The sequence below is a fragment of the Dasypus novemcinctus genome, chromosome 25, assembly GCF_030445035.2.
Source record: "Dasypus novemcinctus isolate mDasNov1 chromosome 25, mDasNov1.1.hap2, whole genome shotgun sequence".
Taxonomy (NCBI): domain Eukaryota; kingdom Metazoa; phylum Chordata; class Mammalia; order Cingulata; family Dasypodidae; genus Dasypus; species Dasypus novemcinctus.
In genome coordinates, this window is record NC_080697.1 from 15,427,545 (window position 1) to 15,449,293 (window position 21,749).

Consider the following 21,749-nt stretch of genomic DNA (forward strand, 5'->3'; position numbering starts at 1 on the left):
GAGGTCCCGCATCACTGCCACCCCTGCTTCTGCTGACACATCTCCTCTCTGACTCTGACCCTCCTTCCTCCTTAATTTCTACTTTATTTATTTTTGGAGCAGTTGTAGGTTTGCAGAAAACTCATGCAGAACGTCCAGAGTTCTCCTATACCCCCTCCTCACACACACAGGGTTCCCAATGATTGACATTCTGCATTAGCTTGGTACCTTTGTTACAACTGATGAATCAATATTATTGTAATTACATTATTAACTAAAGTGCGCAGTTTACATTAGAGCCCAGTCTGTTGTACAGTTCTATGATTTAAAAAAAAATTTTGTTGTGATAACATATAGATAACATAAAATTCCCATTTCAACCACTTTCCTGGATACAGCTCAGTGACGTTATGTCAACAATGTGCTGCCATCATCACCTTCCATGACCAAAACTTTTCCATTACCCCAAACAGCAACACTTAAAAAAACTATTTCTGTATGTATACGTATAATTTTGTATTCGAGAATTCGTAGGTTTGCAGAGTTCTCAGGGTCAAGAGCTTTCACTTAAATGCTCCTGCAAAGTCCGTTTTGCCGCGGAAGCGGATCTCGTCCCAGTGTCCGGGATTTAGGCTGGGGACATCTTTTTGGGCCCCAATTTCTCCTACGCAGGATCTAGAGGAGACAGTGGGCGGCGTGCGGCGCCCTCCGTTTAAACGCGTGCTTGTGCAGAGCGCCCAGAGCTGCCCAAGAGGGCTGGGAGCACCAGCGGGGACCCTTGTGAGAAGGGAAAACCCACCAAAGGCCCTTGGAGCCGAGCCCGGGCTCAGGCAGCCAGGCAGGCCCGGGCTCAGGCAGCCAGGCAGGCCCTGCCTGCTCCTACCAGCCGGACCTCAGGCCTCGGTTTCTTCAGCTAGGAAACATGCAGCACCAGCCCCCTGCGCGGCGGGTCACGCTGGAGACTTCATCCAGGCGAGGACAGGTGAGTGCTGCGCCCGGGCCGCTCCGCACAACCTTCCCTTCCCCGGCGGGTGCAAGCAGCCAGGGCTCAGCTGGAGGCAGCCCGAGGTGCGGCTCCCCGCGGCAGCTCCTGCTTTGGAAATCTGTTGCCACAGTGATCGAGGAGCACTGGGGGCTTGCAGGGCCCGGAGCCACAGAAGCTGGACGTCCTGTAACACATGGACAGATGTGCAAGGATGGTCCACACCCGACTCCACCTCCCAAGGCCCCCCAGGAATTCCCGTGGGAGAAGCCGTTTTTATATTTCATCCACACCTGTGTGTGAACTCCATTTTACACACACACAAAATGTTTACATGGTTTTACTATATACTGAATTTTCCACAAATGCCACTGCTGGCTAACTGAGAGAAAACTTTTTTATTGGTTTAGTTGGTTGACAAATTTTATTGTGGGGACATAGGTACAATACAGCGTTTTCCACTTTCAAGTATACAGCTCAGCGGTGTTAATGACGTCACGGTGTTGTGCTACGATCAGCAAAGCTGTTGGCATTTCGTTTCCTGGGGAACTCTACCAAGGGTTTCTTGATCTCTCAGAAAATCATGCCCCATGTGGCAACGTCACGCGTGCTATTTGAGTCAACACATCTGTATCAGCCTGTGCTTGTGGCTGTCCAATTTGTGATGATTTTGTAGATCATACAAAAATATACTTATTTTATCTTTATTTCCAAATGATAAACAGAAAGAAAAGAGATCAACAGATTGAGTATGGTATTAAATCCAAATTTAATTCTTCAATCCAAATTCTTCATTACAAGTGGGCGCAAGCATCTGACTGCTTCCTTATGTCTGCTCGTCTAGCTGAGCCTGGGTATTTACATACTCAAACACAAATTATTCTATCATAAATTACTTTCCTTTATGTCACAGAGCATATCAATTTTATGAAATTAGGCAGGTTACATTTCAGTAAAGTAGGTAGTGACATATCTTGAATAGAAAGGTGGTTTTAGGTCTTATAGGATTGGAAAACTATCTTAGAATATTAAATGAGCCTTTACACATAGCTGTAGACCTATGTCCATAAACTCTCTAATTCTCCCCTTCTCTCTCTCCCTCTCTTCACACACATACATCCATTTGTCCTGTGTACTGTTTACTGTGCATACAAGGTATACCTCCCCTTGTAACACAGCTTATTATTACAAGCAATCATACATAACACATGTCCAGATGATAAACTCCAGGGACAACAACTTCCAGTGGAAAGACTGAACCAAAGTAGTCTGTAAATATCCTTGATCCGGACTGTCATAGTTTTGAAACAGGACCAAATTAAACAGCTCCTTCCTCCCTCCCTCCCTCCTTCCCTCCTCCCCTCCCTTCCTTTTTCCCAACTTTTCTAACTTAAAGAAACCATGGTCTTGTCCTTAAGAGCTCAGTGAATTTGCAATTTGCCTATGCACTATATTTTATACTGAATTGCAAGGCATGGTAGTTGCAAACATAATAACATCCTTTTATAACTTTAGTCCCTTCTTCCCTTCAAAATAACATCAAACTGGACTGCTGGACGGTTGTTTGAAGATGTTCTATTTGTCTCATTATTTATTCTCTAATGTCATAAAGGGGAGAGCATCTGTTTGGAGTCAAAGCAAGTTCAGAGGCCTCTAGCCTTTGCATTTCCTCGCCTGGCCTCTCTCCTCTCTCCCCGTTGCTGTTCTCCACCGCGCTCCTCCCTTCTCCCTCCCACTCTTTATTCCCTCTGCTGCGCCTCCACACTTTGAGTCATGGGCTGGAAGGCAGGATCCTTAGTCCCCAGGCCGGGGAAGGCAGGCACAGCCAGCGCTGGCTCTCTGGGGCATCTGGGCAGACTGCGGGGTGGGGGTGGGGGGAATCTCCAGCAGCTCCCACCGTCTGTAACTCTAAGCTGGTGACCGAGACCAAGGGCAGGGGTGCCAGGGTGCGAGGAGAGCCAGTGGTGGGAGCTAGGAGGCTGGCAGGGGAGCGGCGGGGCTGCTCCAGCATGGAGGCGCAGGTGGAAGGGCAGGTCCTGGCTCCAACTCCTGCTTCTTCTCGGGGGCCAGCTCTGGCCCAGGGCCACCCGGAAAGCAGCTGGGAAGGAAGCTGCTAATCGCCCTGTGGGGCCACCTGGCACCAGGCGAGGCTCGACCCTGGGTCCCACCGCCAGCTGTGCGGGGGTGGGGAGGATCAGCCTGTGACCCTCCTCCTCGACTCCCTGTTCACGTCTCATCCCTCGTTGCACTTTCTCGGGGGGAAACAGCTGGTGGGACCTTTTAATATTTGCTTTAAGGTAAAGCTCTGGAATCCTCAGGTGCTTGAGGCCTAGAAATCAGGGGCTCAGAGAAAGTAAGTGCTCTCTCCGGTCCTGTAGGCAAGAGGGAAGGAAGGAAGGTGCTTTTTCCCCTCCTTTCCGAAGCTCACCAAGCTTGTTTAGATACAGATACATAGTGATAGATACACAGATAGAGATAAATATAGATAAAACCGGTGCTGTTCTTTTTGAAACTTAATCTCATCCCCCATTGTTGTTTTCTTCAAACTAGAGTCCAGGGAAAACTGGGATCGCTGCTTTGTTGAGAAAGGGGAAGGCAAAAGCTAAAACTTCCCCTAAAGACGCGGCTTCCTGCAGCTGCAGGGCTGAGCGAGGTTGGCGACAGTAGCTCTGGGGCAATGGGGAGTTTGGAAGGGACAGACCCTACCCTCCTCCTCCTGTCTTCACCACTCTGAGCCTGGTTTCCGCCTCTCTCCTAGGGATCAAATTTGGTAGCAAGGGTTAGAAAAGATAAACTTGAAGGTTAGAATAGGTTCCTAGGGTGGGGATGGCTGTCTCCCTAACTGCCAGATTCAGAGGCAGGTCACAGTGGACCCTCTGACATTTACATACGTGCATCTCTGCGAAGAACAGATATGGGGTAGACCAGCACTCTAGCCTTGGGTGGAATCGGAAAGTAATGATATTTGATCTTGTGCTTTCTCCCTTCTTTTCTTTGCTTCCCCCCCCCCCCCCCCCCCCCGCCCCATTCCTTTGCATCTCTTCCTTCCAATCCCCTTCCTTCCAGGGGCTTAGGTCCCAGATGCTGCTCTACCCAGAAGTTCCCCAGTCAGCCCTCCTGGGGGAGGAGCTCACACTCTAAAATCCTGTCTCCTTTCTCCTCACTTCATCACATCTCTGGGTCCACTGGGGAGGTTTATCGTAGCCAGTGGTTAGGAGAAAAGCATCTAATCAAGCTAATTCAAATTAAAGCCATGAAACTACTCTTCTCAAAGAGCTTGGCTATTTCCCCCTTTCTCCTAAAAATAAGTACATAGGATTCCCAATAGGGCTGATGTAGGGGATCGTCTTTAAACAGAGGCCCCCCTCTTTTCCCTTTCATAGTCTGCAAGCTTTGTAGGCCCCTTAAGAGAAGGCCAGGCTCCCTTACCTCCTCTTCCCCTCACTGAGAAACTTCCCAGAAATTTAAGGTGAAATCTGGGGGGATTCCAGGACCCCAGGAATGGCTCCCTATACTGCAGTTGGCATTAGCTCAAGGAGGTCCTTGGCCTCATCTCCACGTCCTCAGGAGGCAGACCCGATTCTCCTCCCTGCACCCCGGCTTCCTCACACGCCCAGGAATTGAGAGCTGCCAGAGGCAGAGTAGATTCTTGTTTGGCCTCAGAAGGAAATGGACGCAGCAGACCATTTGTGGTGAGGAGGGATCCAGTAATCTTCCAGAGCAGAAATAATGAAGGTGTCCCTGTACCATTTGTGACATGTCCTCCTAGGCTGCCTTGCCCTTCTGGAGGAGACATAGGGGACAGGACCACAAGAATGAGGCCCCGGATACATGGGCTTCTTCTGAGGTGGGTGGAGGCAGCCCTGAGAAAAGCGCTCTTCCTGGTTGTCAGGGCTGGAGAGACGCTGATTCGGCACCTCTACACCATTTCTCAAAAGGCAACCAAGGCCTAAACGGAGGTGAAATTCTTATTTCCTGTCTCAGTTTACCTGGTTAACCAAACGTGGGGTGCCATGGAAGGTTATGAATTGGGGTTCTTCACACTGTAAAGGGCAAGAAGGAAGGGAGCTGTTGACCCAAGAAGTCAAACATATGACTCGTCAGATGTGGCTGGCTTTAGGGCTTTAAACAATGTCAGTTCTTCATGTATTTTATACTATGAAATGTACTTTTCTGATATTCATTTTATGCAGCATAAGGTTTAGGTTCAAGACATTCCAACTGAATACCAGAAATGTACATTTCATAGTATACAATATGAAGCACTCATTTCTAAGCTGTATTGTTTAAGGTATATGCACCTTTCCAACATTCAATGTGTGTTCAAATCAGCAAAGCATACTAGAATAATTATGACTTGACAGATTGGGGAAAAAAAAGAAATAAGAGTATTTGTGTGGGGTTTTGTTTGTTTACAAATAATCAGACCATAATGTTAATTTTTATTTTATTTTATTTATTTATTTTTAAAGATTTATTTATATATTTAATTTCCACCCCCATACCCCCAGTTGTCTGTTCTCTGTGTCTATTTACTGCATCTTGTTTCTTTGTCCGCTTCTGTTGTCATCAGCGGCACGGGAAGTATGGGCGGCGCCATTCCTGGGCAGGCAGCACTTTCTTTCGCGCTGGGCGGCTCTCCTTACGGGTGCACTCCTTGTGCGTGGGGCTCCCCTACGCGGGGACACCCCTGCGTGGCAGGGCACTCCTTGCGCGCATCAGCACTGCGCATGGGCCAGCTCCGCACGGGTCAAGGAGGCCCGGGGTTTGAACCGCGGACCTCCCGTGTGGTAGACGGATGCCCTAACCGCTGCGCCAAGTCCATTTCCCTTATTTTATTTTTTTAAGCTTTATTTCTTTCACCTTCCTCCTCCCCCACCCCAGTTGTCTGTTCTTTGTGCCCATTTGCTACGTGTTCTTCTCTTTTTTGTCCGTTTCTGTTGTTGTCAGTGGCATGGGAATCTGTGATTTTTTTTGTTGCGTCATCTTGTTGTGTCAGCTCTCCGTGTGTGCAGCGCCATTCCTGGGCAGGCTGCACTTTCTTTCGTGCTGGGCGGCTCTCCCTATGGGGCGCACTTCTTGCGCGTGGGGCTCCCCTACACAGGGGGCACCCCTGTGTGGCAGGGCACTCCTTGCATGCATCAGAACTGTGCATGGGCCAGCTCCACACAGGTCAAGGAGGCCCGCGGTTCGAACCACGGACCTCCCATTTGGTAGACAGACGCCCCATCCACTGGGCCAAGTCCGCTTCCCCATAATGCTTAAACATGCAAAATAATTCACAGCAATGTTGCACTTTTTTTTTTTTTTTAACTTTTATCCATGGATGCACAAATATGCAGATATTATTGCATTGAGAAGCCCTGAGCTATGTTGCAGACCAAACCTGCGGCTGCTGTTTTCAGTTAGGAATGTTACTGTCTTGAGGATACAAAATAATTCAGTAGTGAATGTCCTGTACCACCCATATGCAATTATACTTTTAAATTCCTCTATACTACATGAAGGTAAATGGACATTTCAGAATATAGATGTGATTATATGGTCTTACACTAATTATTATTAAACCAATGATTGCTGAAAATCAGTGATGCATTTGCTATAATCGTTTACTGTATGTTTTAGGTGGCATCATCTTAACACTAGATGGTGAATAAAGAATTCCCAATAAATGTAGATAGCAGTAAAGAATTACATGCCTTCTGTGGACTTTTGATAGTGCATTTTATATCACAATATTTTTCTCTTTATGTTTTAAAAAATGTCAACATTTTGCCCTCCCATCAGTTGGCTACTTTGCACTTGTGTTGGCTTCGTTCTCAGGTGGAGGGCCTCTGGCGTTGATGGCTATCACGCTGTTTTCCCTGCTTGTCTTCCTTGATAGTTCCATCAAAAGTCCCAGGGAGACTTGTGTTCAGTGCCCTTACCAGAAACAATTACTGTAGACAGGAGGATGAAGTACTCTCACTGGCCAGCTCTCCTGAGGAGCCCACCATGTATGGGGAAGGCCAGGGAAGGGATTGGTCATCCTATTGGGTTATAAATATGTTAGCTATTTTAACCATTGTTTAGTGGAAAATTCTGTGATATTAAGTACATTGACAACGTTGTGTAATTTTTAAAAATATATAACATTCATACATGAATACACATAAACAATAAATGTAGAATAAAAGTTGTGAACTTACAAAATAAACATGCAGAACATCCCATACAGCACTCCTCCACACCAACACCTTGCATTTGTTACAAACTATACAAGAGCATTGTCAAAATATTGCTAACTATAGTCCGTATCTTACATTTGGTGTATTTTTCCCCCAACCAACCCTACTATTTTTTTAAATATGTTTTTTTTACAGAGGTTGTGAACCTACAAAACAATCATGCACATGTGTAGAATTGCTATACAACACCCCTTCATCAACACACCACACCATGGTGAAATATCTAGTACAGATTACGAGATAGCGTTATCAGACTATTACCAGTAACCATGGTCCATAGCATGCATTTGGCATACATTTGCCATACCTCCCCCCATTATCAACACAGTACATCTTTGACATAGATGCATGAATATCACAGTATTGCTGTTAACCACAGCCCATAGGTCACACCAGTTGTATTTTTCCCATGCTTCTCCATATTCCTACCACCCTGCAATAGTGACATATATCTGCTCTAGCTCACAGAAGGGCATTCTTGTATCTGTACCATCAACCACAATTCCCATCCACCTCTGGGTTCACTGTGTTATTCAGTCCCTAGATTATTCTCCAGCTCTCTTTCAAATGACATTTACATCCCTAGAAGTAGCCACAATCCCATTTATAAACCAGCTGCTGCTCCCTATAATGTGTTACCATCAACTCCATCCATTTTCACACTTTTACAGTCAAGTTAATTAAAACTTCTACATACATTAAGCATCAGTAGTTCTTCTCAACCCTCCTCTTATCTCCTAATAACTTATACTCTAGGTTTTAACTCTATGCATTTAATCTTCTTATTAGTTCCTATTAATGAGACCATGCAATATTTGTCCTTTTGTGTCTGGCTTACCTCACTTAGCATAATGTCTTCAAGATTCATCCATGTCATCATGTGTGTCCCAATTTCATTTCTTCTTCCTGCACCATAGTATTCTATCGTATGTATATACCACATTTTGTTTATCCATTCATTGGGTGATGAACACTTGAGTTGTTTGCATCTTTTGGCACTTGTGAATAATGCTGCTACAAACATCAGTGATCAGATGTCATTTTGTGTCACAATTTTTTGTTCTTCTGAATATATTCCTAGTAGGGGAATTGTTGGATCATGTGGCAGTTCTTTGTTTAGCTTCCTGAGGAAACGCTAAACTGTCTTCCACGTAGGCTACACCATTTTACAATCCCACCAACAGTGAAGGAGAGTTCCTATTTCTCCACATCCTCTCCAGTGTGTATTGTTTTATGTTTTTTTAATAATGGCCATTCTATGTTGTGTCAGTTGATATCTCATTGTTATTTTGATTTGAATTTCCCTAAAATCTAGTAATATGGAACATTTTTTCATGTCAGTTTTGGCCTTTTGTGTTTCCTCTTTGGAGAAATGTCTATTCCTCTTTTATTGTTGAGTTGTATGATCTCTTTATGTAGAATGGAAATCAAACCCTGATCAGATATGTAGTTTTCAAATATTTTCTCCCATTGAGTGGGCTGCCTTTTCATCTTGATAAAGTCTTTGAATCACAAAAGTGTTTAAGTTTGAGAAAGTCCCATTTATTCATGTTTTCTTTTGTTACTTGTGATTTTGGTATAAGGTGTAAGAATGTACCACATAACACACCACGTCTTTTTTTTTTTTAAGATTTATTTTTTATTTATTTCTCTCACCCTCCACCCCCCCGTTGTCTGCTCTCTGTGTCCATTCGCTGTGTGTTCTGTGTCTGCTTGTAATCTTGTCAGAGGCTCCAGGAATCTGTATCTCGTTTTTGTTGCGTCATCTTGCTGTGTCAGCTCTCCATGTGTGTGGTGCCACCCCTGGGCAGGCTGTGCTTGTTTTGTGCTGGGCGGCTCTCCTTATGGGATGCACTCCTTGCATGTGAGGCTCCCCTATGCGGGGGACACCCCTGCATGGCATGGCACTCCTTGCACGCATCGGCACGGCATGTGGGCCAGCTCACCACACAGGTCAGGAGGCCCTGGGTTTGAACCGTGGACCTCCCATGTGGTAGGTGGACGCCCAATCCGTTGGGCCAAATCTGCTTCCCAATAACACCAGGTCTTGAAGATATTTTCCTACATTTTCTTCTAGGAACTTTATGGTTCTTGTTTTTATATTTAGGTCTTTGATCCATTTTGAGTTAATTTTTGTATAAGGTGTGAAATACGGGTCTTCTTTCTTTCTTTGGGCTTAGGATATTCAGTTCTCCCAGAACCATTTGTTGAATAGACTCTTCTGCTTAAGCTGGGTGGGTTTGACAGGTTTGTAAAAATTCACTTGACCATGGATGTGAGGGTCTATTTCTGAACCATGAGTTCGGTTCCATGGTCTATGTGTCTATTTTTATGCTCATACCATGCTGTTTTACCAGAATAACTGGGTAATATGATTTAAAGTCCAGAAGTAAGAGTCCTCCAACTGCATTTTTCATTTTTAAGATGGTTCTGGCTTTTCGGGACCCCTTACCCTTCCAAATAAATTTGATGATTATGTTTTCCATTTGTTTAAAAAATGTTGGTGAAATTTTTATTGGGATTGCACTGAATCTGTGTATCAATATGGGTAGAATTGATGTCTTAATGATATTTAATCATCCAATCCATGAACATGGAATGGTCTTCCAATTATTTAGATCTTTTTTAACATTTCTTTTAACAATGCATTGTAGTTTTCTGAATACAAGTGCTTTATATCATTGGTTAAGTTTATTCCTAAATATTTGATTCTTTCAGTTGCTATTATAAATGGAATTTTTCCTGACTTCCTCCTCAGATTGCACATTACAGTTGTATAGAAATACCACTGATCTTTGAGTATTGATTTTGTATCCTGACATCAACTGAAATCATTTATTAGCTCTAGCAGTTTTATTATAGATTTTTCAAGACTTTCTAGGTATAGGGTCATATCATCTGCGAATAGTGAAAGTTTTATTTCTTCCTTCTGATTTGGATGCCTTTTATTTCTTTTTCTTGCCTGATAGCTCTAGCTAGAACCTCTAGCACTATAATGAACCACAGTGGTGACAGTGGGCCTACTTGTTTTTGTTCCTGATCTCAACGAGAAAGCTTTTAGCTTTGAGTGCAATGAGTGCAATGTTAGCTTTGGGTTTTTCATAAAGACATTTATCATGTTGAGAAAATTTCCTTCAATTCCTACTTTTTGTAGTATTTTTATCAAGAAGGGATGCTGCATTTTGTCAAATGCCTTTTCTGCATCAATTGATAAGATCACGTGATTTTCCTTCTTTGATTTATTAATGTGGTATGTTATGCTGATTGATTTTCTTGTGTTAACCACTCTTGCATGCATGTTATAAAACCCATTTGATCATGATGAACAATTCTTTCAGTGTATTGTTAGTTTGATTAGCAAGTATTTTATTGAGGGTTTTTGCATCTGTATTCGTTAGTGAAATGGGCCTGTAATTTTCTTATTTCATGATGTCTTTATCTGACTTTGGTATTAGTGATATTGGTTTCATAGAATGACTTTGGTAGTGTTCCTTCTTGTTCAATTTTTTTTTTTTAAAGATTTGTTTTATTTATTTATTTCTCTCCCCTTCTCTCCGTCCCCCCCCCCCCCGCGCACCCCAGTTGTCTGTTCTCTGTGTCTATTTGCTGCGTGTTCTTTGTTCACTTCTGTTGTCAGTGGCACAGGAATCTGTGTTTCTTTTTGTTGCATCATCTTGCTGTGTCAGCTCTCTGTGTGTGCATTGCCATTCCTGGGCAGGCTGCACTTTCTTTCGTGCTGGGCGGCTCTCCTTACAGGGTGCACTCCTTGCGCGTGGGGCTCCCCTGCGCTGGGACACCCCTATGTGGCACGGCACTCCTTGCATGCATCAGCACTGCACACGGGCCAGCTCCACACGGGTCAAGGAGGCCCAGGGTTTGAACCGTGGACCTCCCATGTGGTAGATGGACGCCCTAACCACTGGGCCAAGTCCGCTTCCCTCCTTCTTGTTCAATTTTGTGGAAGAGCTTGAGTAAGACTGGTATTAAATCTTCCATGAATGCTTGGGAGAACTTACCTGTGAAACCATCTGTGAAACCATTCATTTTGGGGAGCTGTTTGATGACTGTTTCAATCTCTCTACTTGTGATTGGTTTGTTTAAGTCTTCTATTTCTTCTAGGATCAGTGTAGGTTGTTTGTATGTTCCTAGGAATTTTTCCATTTCATCTACATTGTCTAGTTTTTTGGCACATGGTTGTTCAGAGTATTCTCTCTTTCTTTTTAAATATTTATTTTATTTGTTTCTCCCCACCCCCTCATTGTTTGCACTTGCTGTGTCTATTTGTCTTCCTTGTTTCTTTAGGAGGCACCAGGAACTGAACCCAGGACCTCCAATGTGGGAGGGAGGCCCCTAATCACTTGAGTCACCTCCGTTCCCTACTTTGTTGTGTCTCTCATGTTTTTCTTCTTGTGTCTCTTGTTGCATCATCTTGTTACATCTGCTTGCTGTGCCTGCCTGTCACGCCAGCTCATTGTCTTCTATAGGAGGCACTGGGAACCAATCCAGACACCTCCCATGTGGTAGGTGGGAACCCAATTACTTGAGCCACATTCACTTCCCATAGTATTCTGTTATGAGCTTTTTTATTTCTGTGGGGTCAGTAGTAATGTCCCCAGTTTCATTTTTTATTTCATTTATTTGTATCTTCTCTCATTTTTTCTTTGTCAGTCTAGCTAAGGGTTTGTCAGCTTTGTTAATCTTCTCAAAGAACCAACTTTTGGTTTTGTTAATTCTCTCAATTGTTTTTTTTTTTTTTGTTGTTGTTGTTGCTATTGTTCTTGTTGTTCTCAATTTCATTTATTTTTGCTCTGATCTCTGTTATTTCATTCCTTCTAGTTTTGGGATTAGTTGCTGTTCTTTTTCTAGTTTCTCCAGCTGTGTAGTTAGATCATTGATTTTAGCTCATCTTTTTTTAATGTAAGCATTGAGGGCTATAAATTTCCCTCTCAGCATGGCCTTTGCTACATCCCACAGGTTCTGATGTATTGTGTTCTCATTTTCATTTGTCTCCAAGATATTTATTGATTTCTCTTGAAATTTTTTCTTTGGCCCACTGATTATTTAAGAGTGTGTTGTTTAATCCATATGTTTGTGAATTTTTCCTTTTTCTGCTTTTTGTTGATTTCCAACTTTATTCAATTATGATCAAATAAGGTGCTTCGTATAATTTCAGTCTTTTTGAATTTATTGAGATCTGCTTTGTGACCCAACATATGGTCTATCCTGGAGAAAGATCGATGGGCACTTGAAAAAAATGTGTACCCTGCTTTTGGGGGTACAATATTCTGTATATGTCTATTAGGTTTAGTCCATTTATCGTATTATTCAAGTTCTCTTTATTTACTGATACTCTGCTCAGATGCTCTATCCAATGCTGAGAGTGGTATATTGAAATCTTCAGCTATTATTGTAGAGATATTTTTTTCTCCCTTCAGTTTTGCTAGTGTTTGCCTCATGTATCTTGGGACATCTTGGCTAGGTGCATATAGATTTATGATTGTAATTTCTTCCTGGTGATTACCCCTTTTATTAATATATAATGTCCTTCCTTGTCTCTAATAATTTTGCTTTTAAAGTCTATTTCATCTGATATAAGTATAGTTACCCCAGCTTTTTATTTGGTTACTACATGTGTGGAATATCTTTTTCCAACCCTTCCCTTTCAATATATTGGTATCCTTGGGTCTAAGGTGAGTCTCTTACAGACAGCATATAGATGGCTCATATTTTCTTATCCTCCACCAGTCTGTGTCTTTTGATTGGGGAGTTTAATCCATTAACATTCAATGTTATTACTGTAAAAGCAGTTCTTATTTCACCTATTTTGACCTTTGGGTTTTATCTGTCATATTTTATTTTCATCATTCTTTTGACACTTTTAGTTACTGTTACTGAAACAATCTTCATTTCTAGACTCTCTTTCAAGCCCGTCTCTCCTGTCTTTTCTTTTCAGGCCATAACACTCCCTTTAGTATTTCCTACAAAGCTGGTCTCTGTTATAAACTGTTTACCTGTGAATATTCTAAACTTGCCCTCATTTTTGAAAGATAATCCTGCTGGATATAAGATTCTTGGTTGACAGTTTTTCTCTTGCAGTATTTTAAATATATCATACCACTGCCTTCTTTCCTTCATGGTTTCTGATGAGAAATTGGTGTTTAATCTTATTGGATATCCCTTATATGTTATGCATTGCTTTTCTCTTGCTGCTCTCAAAATTTTTCCTTTGTCTTTGCCATTTAACATTCTGATTAGTATGTGTCTCAGAGTTGGTCTATTCAGATTTATTCAGATGGGAGTATGTTGTGCTTCTTTGACATGGATATCTATATCCTTCAATAGGGTTGAGAAACTTTCTACCATTATATCTTCAACTATTCCTTCTGCCTCCCCCTTTTTTTACCTGTATTTTTTTTAAGATTCTATTTTTATTTTTCTCTCCCCCTCCTCACCACACCCCCAGTTGCCTGCTCTCTGTGTTCATTCGCTGTGTGTTCTTCAGTGTCCACTTGTATTTTTGTCAGTGGCACCGGAAATCTGTGTCTCTTTTTGTTGCGTCATCTTGCTATGTCAGCTCTCCGTGTGTGCAGCGCCAATCTTGGGCAGGCTGGACTTTCTTTCGTGTTGGGTGGCTCTCCTTAAGAGGCACACTCCTTGTGCCTGGGGCTCCCCTTGTGCACACCCCTGTGTGGCATGGCACTCCTTGCATGCATCAGCATTGTTCATTCACTACATAGTCAGGAGGCCCTGGGTTTGAACTCTGGACCATGTGGTAGGCGGACACTCTATCCATTGAGCCAAGTCTACTTCCCCCTTATGCCCCTTTTTCCTGTCTTTTCTCCTTCTGAGACTCCCATAACATTTACGTTTGCATGTCTCTTGCTGTCATTTAGTTCCCTGAGACCCAGTTCAATTTTTTTCATTCTTTTCTTCATCTCTTCTTTTGTACTGTATTTTGGCTTTTGGAGGTCATGCCTTCAAGCTCACCAATTCTTTTTTCTGCCTCCTTAAATCTGCTGTATTAAATTTTTTATTTTATTGTGCCTTTCATTCTCATAAGATCTGCTATTTTTCTATATATGCTTTCAAATTCTTCTTTGTGCTCACCCAGTGTCTTCTTAATATACTTAATTCCTTTAGCCATCTCATTAAGTTTATCATGGAGATTTGTTTGAATATCTATGATTAGTTTTCCCAACTCCTTTATGTCATTTGGAGGCTTATCTTGTTCCTTTAACTGGGTCATATCTTCCTGTTTCTTGGTATGGATTACCTTTTTTTTTGGTGTCCTGGCATCTGGCTTACTAGAGTATTTGTTCTGGGTGCAGTTTCTTCCTTTTAGTTTAGGGATTTCTAGCCTTTTCTCTCAGTAGGAGCCGAGGAAATAGTTGGTGCTGTGAACTGTGGAGGCACAAACTCCCCGCATTGTCCCAGGGACAGATGATGCTTTTCCCACCTTTCTCCTTTGCCAAGGGTAGGGAAAGAGCCACAGCCATGTGTAATATTCCAAGTCATGCAGGAAAAGACTGCCTGTAGTTACCCAGAGAGACTGGTGAAGCTTCATACTCTTTCCTCCCCTACCTGGGGCAGGGATGGAGCTGCATGTGTGGGCAGCAATCTATGCCTTGAGGGTCTAAAATGACTGCAGTTGCCCAAGTAGACCAATGTAGCACCACTCCCCTTCCCCCTGATGGGGGAAAGGATAGACCCTCTATAATGCTCAACAGTCTATTCCAGTGGGCTGAATACACCTGCAGTGGACCTGAGAGGCTGAGGGAGTACTGTCCCTTCTGCCCTTTAAGGGGTGGGAATGGAACCCATGATGCCCAACAGTTCAGTCCGTGTAGGTCGAAAATGTCTGCCATTGCCTGGAAAGGCTGAGGAAACACCAGCCCCCTCCTATCCTACTGGATGGTTCAATTTGTACAGGCCAAATGGTTCAGTCTGTGCAGGCCAAAAATGCCTGCTGTTTTCCAGAAAGCCTATGGAAATACCAACCCCCTCTTTTCCTATTATGGAGTGGGGATGGATCCACAGGTACCCACCAGTCCATGTCCTGCAGGCCAAAAACACCTGCCATTGTCTGGAAAGGCTAAGGAAACCCAAATCCCCTCCTATCCCACTTGTGGGTGGGGATGGAGCTACAGGTGTCCAACTATTCAGTCTGTGTGGGCCAAAAGCACCTGCAGTTACCCAGAGAGGCTGGTGAAATACCAGCCCCTCTTATACTATGGGGGAAGCAGAGGTGGAAATGGAATAGAAGGCACTCAACAAACCAGTTTGTGTGGGCTGAAAATGCCTGCAGTTGTCTGGAAAGACTGAGGAAACACAGCTCCTCTCCTGTCTTTTGGGGTGTCAGGGTGGAGCCTGAGGCGACCTACTATTCAGTCTGTGCCAGCTGAAAACACCTGCATTTACCCAGAGAGGCTGTGCATGTCCCCCCAGCTTCCTCCCTGCTAGAGGTGGGGCTCAGGCTTAGGCGAGGGCTGCAATCTAAGCTGGATGGAAAGAAGCCAGTCCCTACCAGCACCGTGATTTTCATTCAGTCCTGCTTCCCCTCATGCCAGGGGCAGAGTCAAAATGGCAGCTACTGGCCTCTTTGTGACTTGGACAGGTCTAAACATTAGCTGTTCTTAGGGTTATACATTAGCCAGCCGTATTTACTAATCAGTAGCTGAAGTTGGTGCCCAACCATCTCTTCTTCCCCCATTTTTGGGAGATGGAGCTTCTAATTCCAGCCACAGAGTAGCTCCTGAGATGGCTTGCATGGCAGGCACTGTCCTCAGTGGTGTGGAGTGCTCGACTCTTGAATCTTCTCTGCAGATGGGCAGTCTCCTCCTTCTAGTCCTTCAAGGATGTTGCAGGATGCTCTTCTGCTCCTGGAGCCCCCAAACAGGTGCTTTAGATAGCTCTGGGTGATTACTAACTGCCCTGTAGCCTGAGCTGACTCTAGGAGCTCCTTACTCTGCCACCATCTTGCCCCTCCTCCAATATTGTATAATTTTACTACTATTTACTTCCAGAATATTTCCATCATCCCAAATAGAAACTCTGTACCCATTAAGCAGTAATTCCCCATTCCCCTCTCCCCCCACTTCTGGTAACCACTCTTCTGCTTTCTGTTTCCATGAATTTGCTTATTCTAAGTATCTCATATAACAGAAATCATACAATATTTGTTCTTTTGTGTGTGACTTATTTCACTAAACATGATATCTTCGAGGTTCATTTGTGCTTTAGCATGTATCAGCACTTCATTTCATATGCTTTTTAGTGTCAACCTACTCACTCAAGTGATAATACAAATGAAGATGCAATAGGGTAAGAAATGTGAGCAATTTATAAGATTTATAAGATGTGGTTATTGTCCTTAAAGATATTATAATCTAGTAGTTCTGGAAGCTGTTCACATTTCTTATAATAATTTGAGTGAGCATGAATTAATTCACTGGGAAATATTTGTGGAGTTCTTACTTGATGCTAGACATTGTACTGAATTCCTGTTATCCAAAGATAAAAGACAGAGCTTGCAATCAGATGGGAGAGAAAAGTAAACTATCAAACATTTACGATGCGGGGCAACACGTGTGATGTTAGAGGTGTGCCCAAGTGTCAGGGGAGACCCCCAAAAGGCACCTATTCAACCTGAGACTCAGGGGAGGTGATGTGTGAGCCAACACTTAGAAAACAAGCAGAGGTTAGACGAGGTTGGAGGGTGAGGACTGGTCTCACGGGCAGAGGACCCAGTTTGTGCAGGAGTACAGGGAGGTGCAATGGCATGGTGTGTTTGAAGGGAGTGCATGGGGGGTGCACAGAGAGATGAGCCCGAAAAAGTAAACAGGAGCCAGGTCGCAAAGAGCCTGTGCCAGGTTTGCGGAGCTGAGCTTCTCCCTGGTGAATTTTAAACAGGGCACGGACGAGTCCAGATTTGCAATTGAGCATGCTCATTCTGGCAGCAGATGACGCGGAGTGAGCCAGTCTGCAGGCAGAAAGCAGAATGGTCAGAGCACGCAAGAGATGGGGAGAATGCCAGCTGGTAAAACAGGAGAATTAGAGAAACCACCATTTTGCAACCCCAATTCGTACTTTTCCCAGACCCATATATAAGATGATATTTCTAGTTTTAATTGATTTGGCTTCCATAAGCCCGTTAGTGGCTCTGTGGAGCAGTGAGCGTGTGTGTCCTTCCCCCCCATTATTAAGGGTAAGTGACCCGTGAAATCCCGACCATTAACTGGACCCCATATCTGTCAACCAAAGGTCTTTTTCCATTTATGATCCCCTTTTCTTTCTTTTGGGCCCATAATTATGTACATGTATTTGAAGCTAAAACTACTTTGGGGACGTATTTCTGTGTTGTCAATGCCTCCCTAGAAACTCTAAATATAGGATTCCTGCAGCTTTTCCATGAGATTCTGTACAGCAAAAATCACAATAACAACAACACTTAACTTACCACACCGAGAGGTGGAGAGCTGTGGAGTCAGGAGAACCAAACCAGGAGCCAGGCTGCAGGATTTTTAGTGCAGTGAAACTGTTCTGTACGGGTGGGTTATTTTTGTTCTTTTTATAAATCTTTCATTGGAAAGATTCTGGCTGCGCCACTAAGGAGCTGGGAGCGAGCGAGCTTAGCTCTTCTGGGACTCTTCACCTGAAAATGAGAAGATTACACCAGATGTTCTCTGAGGTCCTGTTTAACCTTCTACAGGTAGATAGTTGCTAAAGTCAGCCGTAGTTACCCTTCCTTACTGATGTCATTGAGAGTCATCTGAGCTAAGTGCTAATGAGATTTTTGTTGTGTCTGCCATTTCATTCTCTTGGTCTCGATCGATTTCTCCAACCCTTCTTGGCCATTCCTTCTTGAGAGCCTGACCTTGCTCCATCCAGTGGAGCTATGAGAATTGCCAACTCTTGATCCTGGCTGCCCTCTGGACTTAATGACAGGCTTCTTCCCTGGCCCGTGGATATTGCTTTCTATTAATAACTCTTTGTTATAAAGTTAACACATACTTCTAGTAGAAAATCTGGAAAATTTGGGACAGTGTGTACAAGAAAATTTAAGTTATTCACAATTTCACCATTTCAGTGGTCGTCACTATTAAGCATTTTCTGAATGCAAGTGTGTACATGTGTGTATGGGTGTGTGTGTTGTATAAAATGTAGGCATGTACATCTTGCACAGGTGATCTCTTACCATATGCATAATTCTGTACTTTTTTTTTACCTAATACTATATCTTGAGCACTTCTTTGTTGGGGTAATGGGACAGATCACTATTCTAGAATTTCTTTTTTCTTTTTCCTGTAATTTCTTTTTCAGGATTTTACAAACTTGGAATGTCACTATAGGGCCAATTTTTAACAGCTCTCAATATAATGAGACATATTATAGACTCAAGAAATGTCATGTTAAAATGAAATATTAAAATATGCTTCTTTATCATCATTTGCTTTCCTGTATAATAAAAGGATTCATATTTGATGTAAGGTAGTTTTCAAATGAGCGCGCAGCCCTTGGCCCACCTCTTCTTGTTCCGACATAAGCCTGGCCTGTTTAAAGCTCCTGGGAAATCCCAGGCTAGAGGAAGGACAAAGGAAGAAACTGAGTTTTAATTTCTTAGTTTGCGACTTTATGTAGTTGTGGTGGCGCCACAGAACCACATCTGGATGGTGGTGGTGGAATTTTAAGAGTGTGGTGTGTGGTGAGGAGGTGGTGGGGGAGAGCCTGGTGGGAACAATAAAGAAATGAATTCAATGTAGGAGGTTTTGAGGCACGTAAGGTAACTCCCTGGAGATCCCTGCTCTTCCTCTCCTAGTACTGCCGAATGATAAAGCCTAATTTTAATGTTTTTTGAGAGACAGAGAGAGACAAGGTAGGGAGAATGTGTTCTAGAATATCTTTTAAAAGAAAAGCATGAATCATGAGCTATTTCTAATGGCATTAAAATAATTCAAAAATATCATCACACTTGACAGATGGATATTCTTAAATGTGTCCAACTAAGAACCTAAACCATTCACCAATATTTTGATCCAAGAAGTTCAGACCACTTAATTCATCCACATGGTTCCCTTGGGAAGTGAGGAGAAAGAAAAAATTACTCTCACCCCCTGTTTTATATGATATATGTCTACACACGGTTAAATTTTTATTATGCATTTAACTTCACAGTCAAGGAAATCTCATAAACTAAGTGTATCCCTCTGAAATCACTTCTCATATTTTTTAGCACGTGCATATTCACTTGAAATTGTTGCACACATTTGCCTTGGTTTTCTACTTTTTTTTTCTAAATATACACATTTCAATGCACATCATGCTTATTATTTCTAATGGCCATATAATATTCCATTCTATTGGTATGCCTCCATTTACTTACTCATACCCTTATTGTGAGAGCTTTTGGGATTGTTTCTAAATTCTTTAAAATATTGTAAGTAATACTGCTGAATGCTTGTGCAAATATTTTTGTTCCTTCTGGACTCTTTGAGTCCCATTAATGCCAGTTTTTACTATTTCACTTATGCTAGACTTAGAGGTATACATTGGAACCTCTAAGATGTTTTGATTTGTATTCATCTAATTTCTAGCAATGGTTCACTCTATGATTTCTATCTATTCCCACCTGTATAAAATTGCCTATTCTTATCCTTTTATAGGGGGACCATTTGCTAAGTAGGAGCTAAGGATTGCTCCTGGAGATTTTTATTAAACTAGAATTTTTAAGGAATGTAAGCTTTTATGAGTCATACTTATGAATTATTTTCACAGTCTGTGACCTTCCTTTTTAAACTCTGTCCAGATTCATTGTTTTCCATGATATATTTTTAGGTGTTAAGGAGAGATTGTAACAGGATTCGCTCATTGGATTCCTTTTCAATGATCTGAATTGCCTTTGGTAACCTCTTCCGGGGTCAGATGAGAAGGAAAGAGCATTGGTCATGGTTGAAGTGGGGCCCGGGAGACTCCCCCAAATGGCCTCCTCGGTGGGGAGAAAGGCCACGAGCCAGGCGGGGGTCATGTGAGTATGGCTCTCAGCTCCTTGGGGTTCCACTTCACAATTTGTTCCCAAATGACCGTTGTGATAGCTCAGAATCTAACCTCGGGTGGTCCCCACCATGGGTGAGGGACCAGAAGGCGTCATGCCCAGCTCTGCCCATGGGTCACTGGAGAGAGACGAGGAAAGTGTGTGTCCTCGCCCCCACGTGCCAGGTTGGTCAGGGAGTCCCCCCTCCCACCCTCTGGACCTGCCCCCAGCCGGGCTTGAGGTGGGGGTGGGAACCGGCTGCTGGCTGCACGGAGGGGTCGCCTTGGGTGGCTTTGAGCGCGCTGCCCCTCCCTGTGCTCTCCCGGCCTGTGCCCCTCTGAGCCTGGGGGACTTGGAGTCGTGCTGCGTGCACCAGCCCGTGGCTGAGCTCCACTCCCAGGGCGCCAGGGCTGCACAAGCCGGGTCGCCACAGCTGGAGCCGAGATCCGCACCCTAATTCTGCTGGGGGGGGGGAGTGGAGGAGGCCACGAGGAGACACGGGGAGGCCGGGGCGCTGTGGGGAGGGGAGGGCAGAAGGAACGCAGGGATGCCAGGCCGCTCCTGTGTCAAAGGAGGGATGCACTAAAACGCGGGGTTGGCTCAATGGATAGGGCATCTGCCTACCACACGGGAGGTCCAGGATTCAAACCCAGGGCCTCCTGACCCGTGTGGTGAGCTGGCCCACGTGGGGTGTTGATGCGCAAGTGTGCCACGCAGGGGGGGAGCCCCATGGGCAAGGAGCGCGCCCTGCAAGGAGAGCCGCCCAGTGAGAAAAAAGTGCAGCCTGCCCAGGAGTAGTGTCGCACACACAGAGAGCTGACGCAGCAAGATGATGCAACAAAAAGAGACACAGATTCCTGGTGCCACTGACAAGAATGCAAGTGGACACAGAACACACAGTGAATGGACACAGAGAGCAGACGGGGGAGGAGGGAGGGAGAGTAATAAAAATTTAAAAATCTTTAAAAAAAGAAAAGAAAGATCAAAGGACACACATCTTTTTCTATAAATGTAAAAAAGGAAATGCTCTCCCAGCTCTCGAACTCACTGAATAGCCTGATTTAGAGGACCACAAGGCCAGTACTCAGGACACCATGGGAGAAAGCTGTTCACACAGGGGCAGAGTGGGAAATTTCAACGAGACAGAGGAGGACAAGGCTCAGGGCAAACACTTTGAAAAGAAAGCATCGCCGAGGGCAGAGGGAGCCGGCTATTGGATGGAACAGGCAGCGCTGGTCCCAGGAGAGGCTGGGCAGCTGGCAGGTTTGCAGCTCTCCAAATCTCAGCACACCAGCACTGCTGTTCCTTTAAGGCTTCACGCGGACTTCCTTTCTCAAACCCAAGGATCTGCTTTAGGGTCATCGTCAACAGTCCTGGGAAGTCACGGGTTTGATAGGCCAGCTATGGATTTTCACAATATAGAGTAAGCACACAATTAGTAAAGATAAACATAGATAGGGAATATGTGTGTTTATTCATCTGGGAAGCACCTCAGATCATCTCAGGGATGGGCTAGTGGTGTGCACACCAAACT

The 21,749-nt window shown here is 43.9% G+C and overlaps 1 protein-coding gene across 2 annotated transcripts in view; it reads left to right on the top strand.

Moving 5' to 3' along the window:
• The first annotated feature begins 712 nt into the window (after positions 1 to 712).
• Positions 713 to 21,749, top strand: part of EFR3B (EFR3 homolog B) — a 156,717-nt gene continuing 135,680 nt past the window's right edge. The window contains exon 1 of one of the 2 annotated variants that reach the window (XM_071211906.1): positions 713 to 961. The gene's annotated coding sequence lies outside the window, so the exon portion shown is untranslated. The remainder of the gene's footprint in view (positions 962 to 21,749) is intronic. The other variant, XM_058287716.1, reaches the window with a different exon arrangement.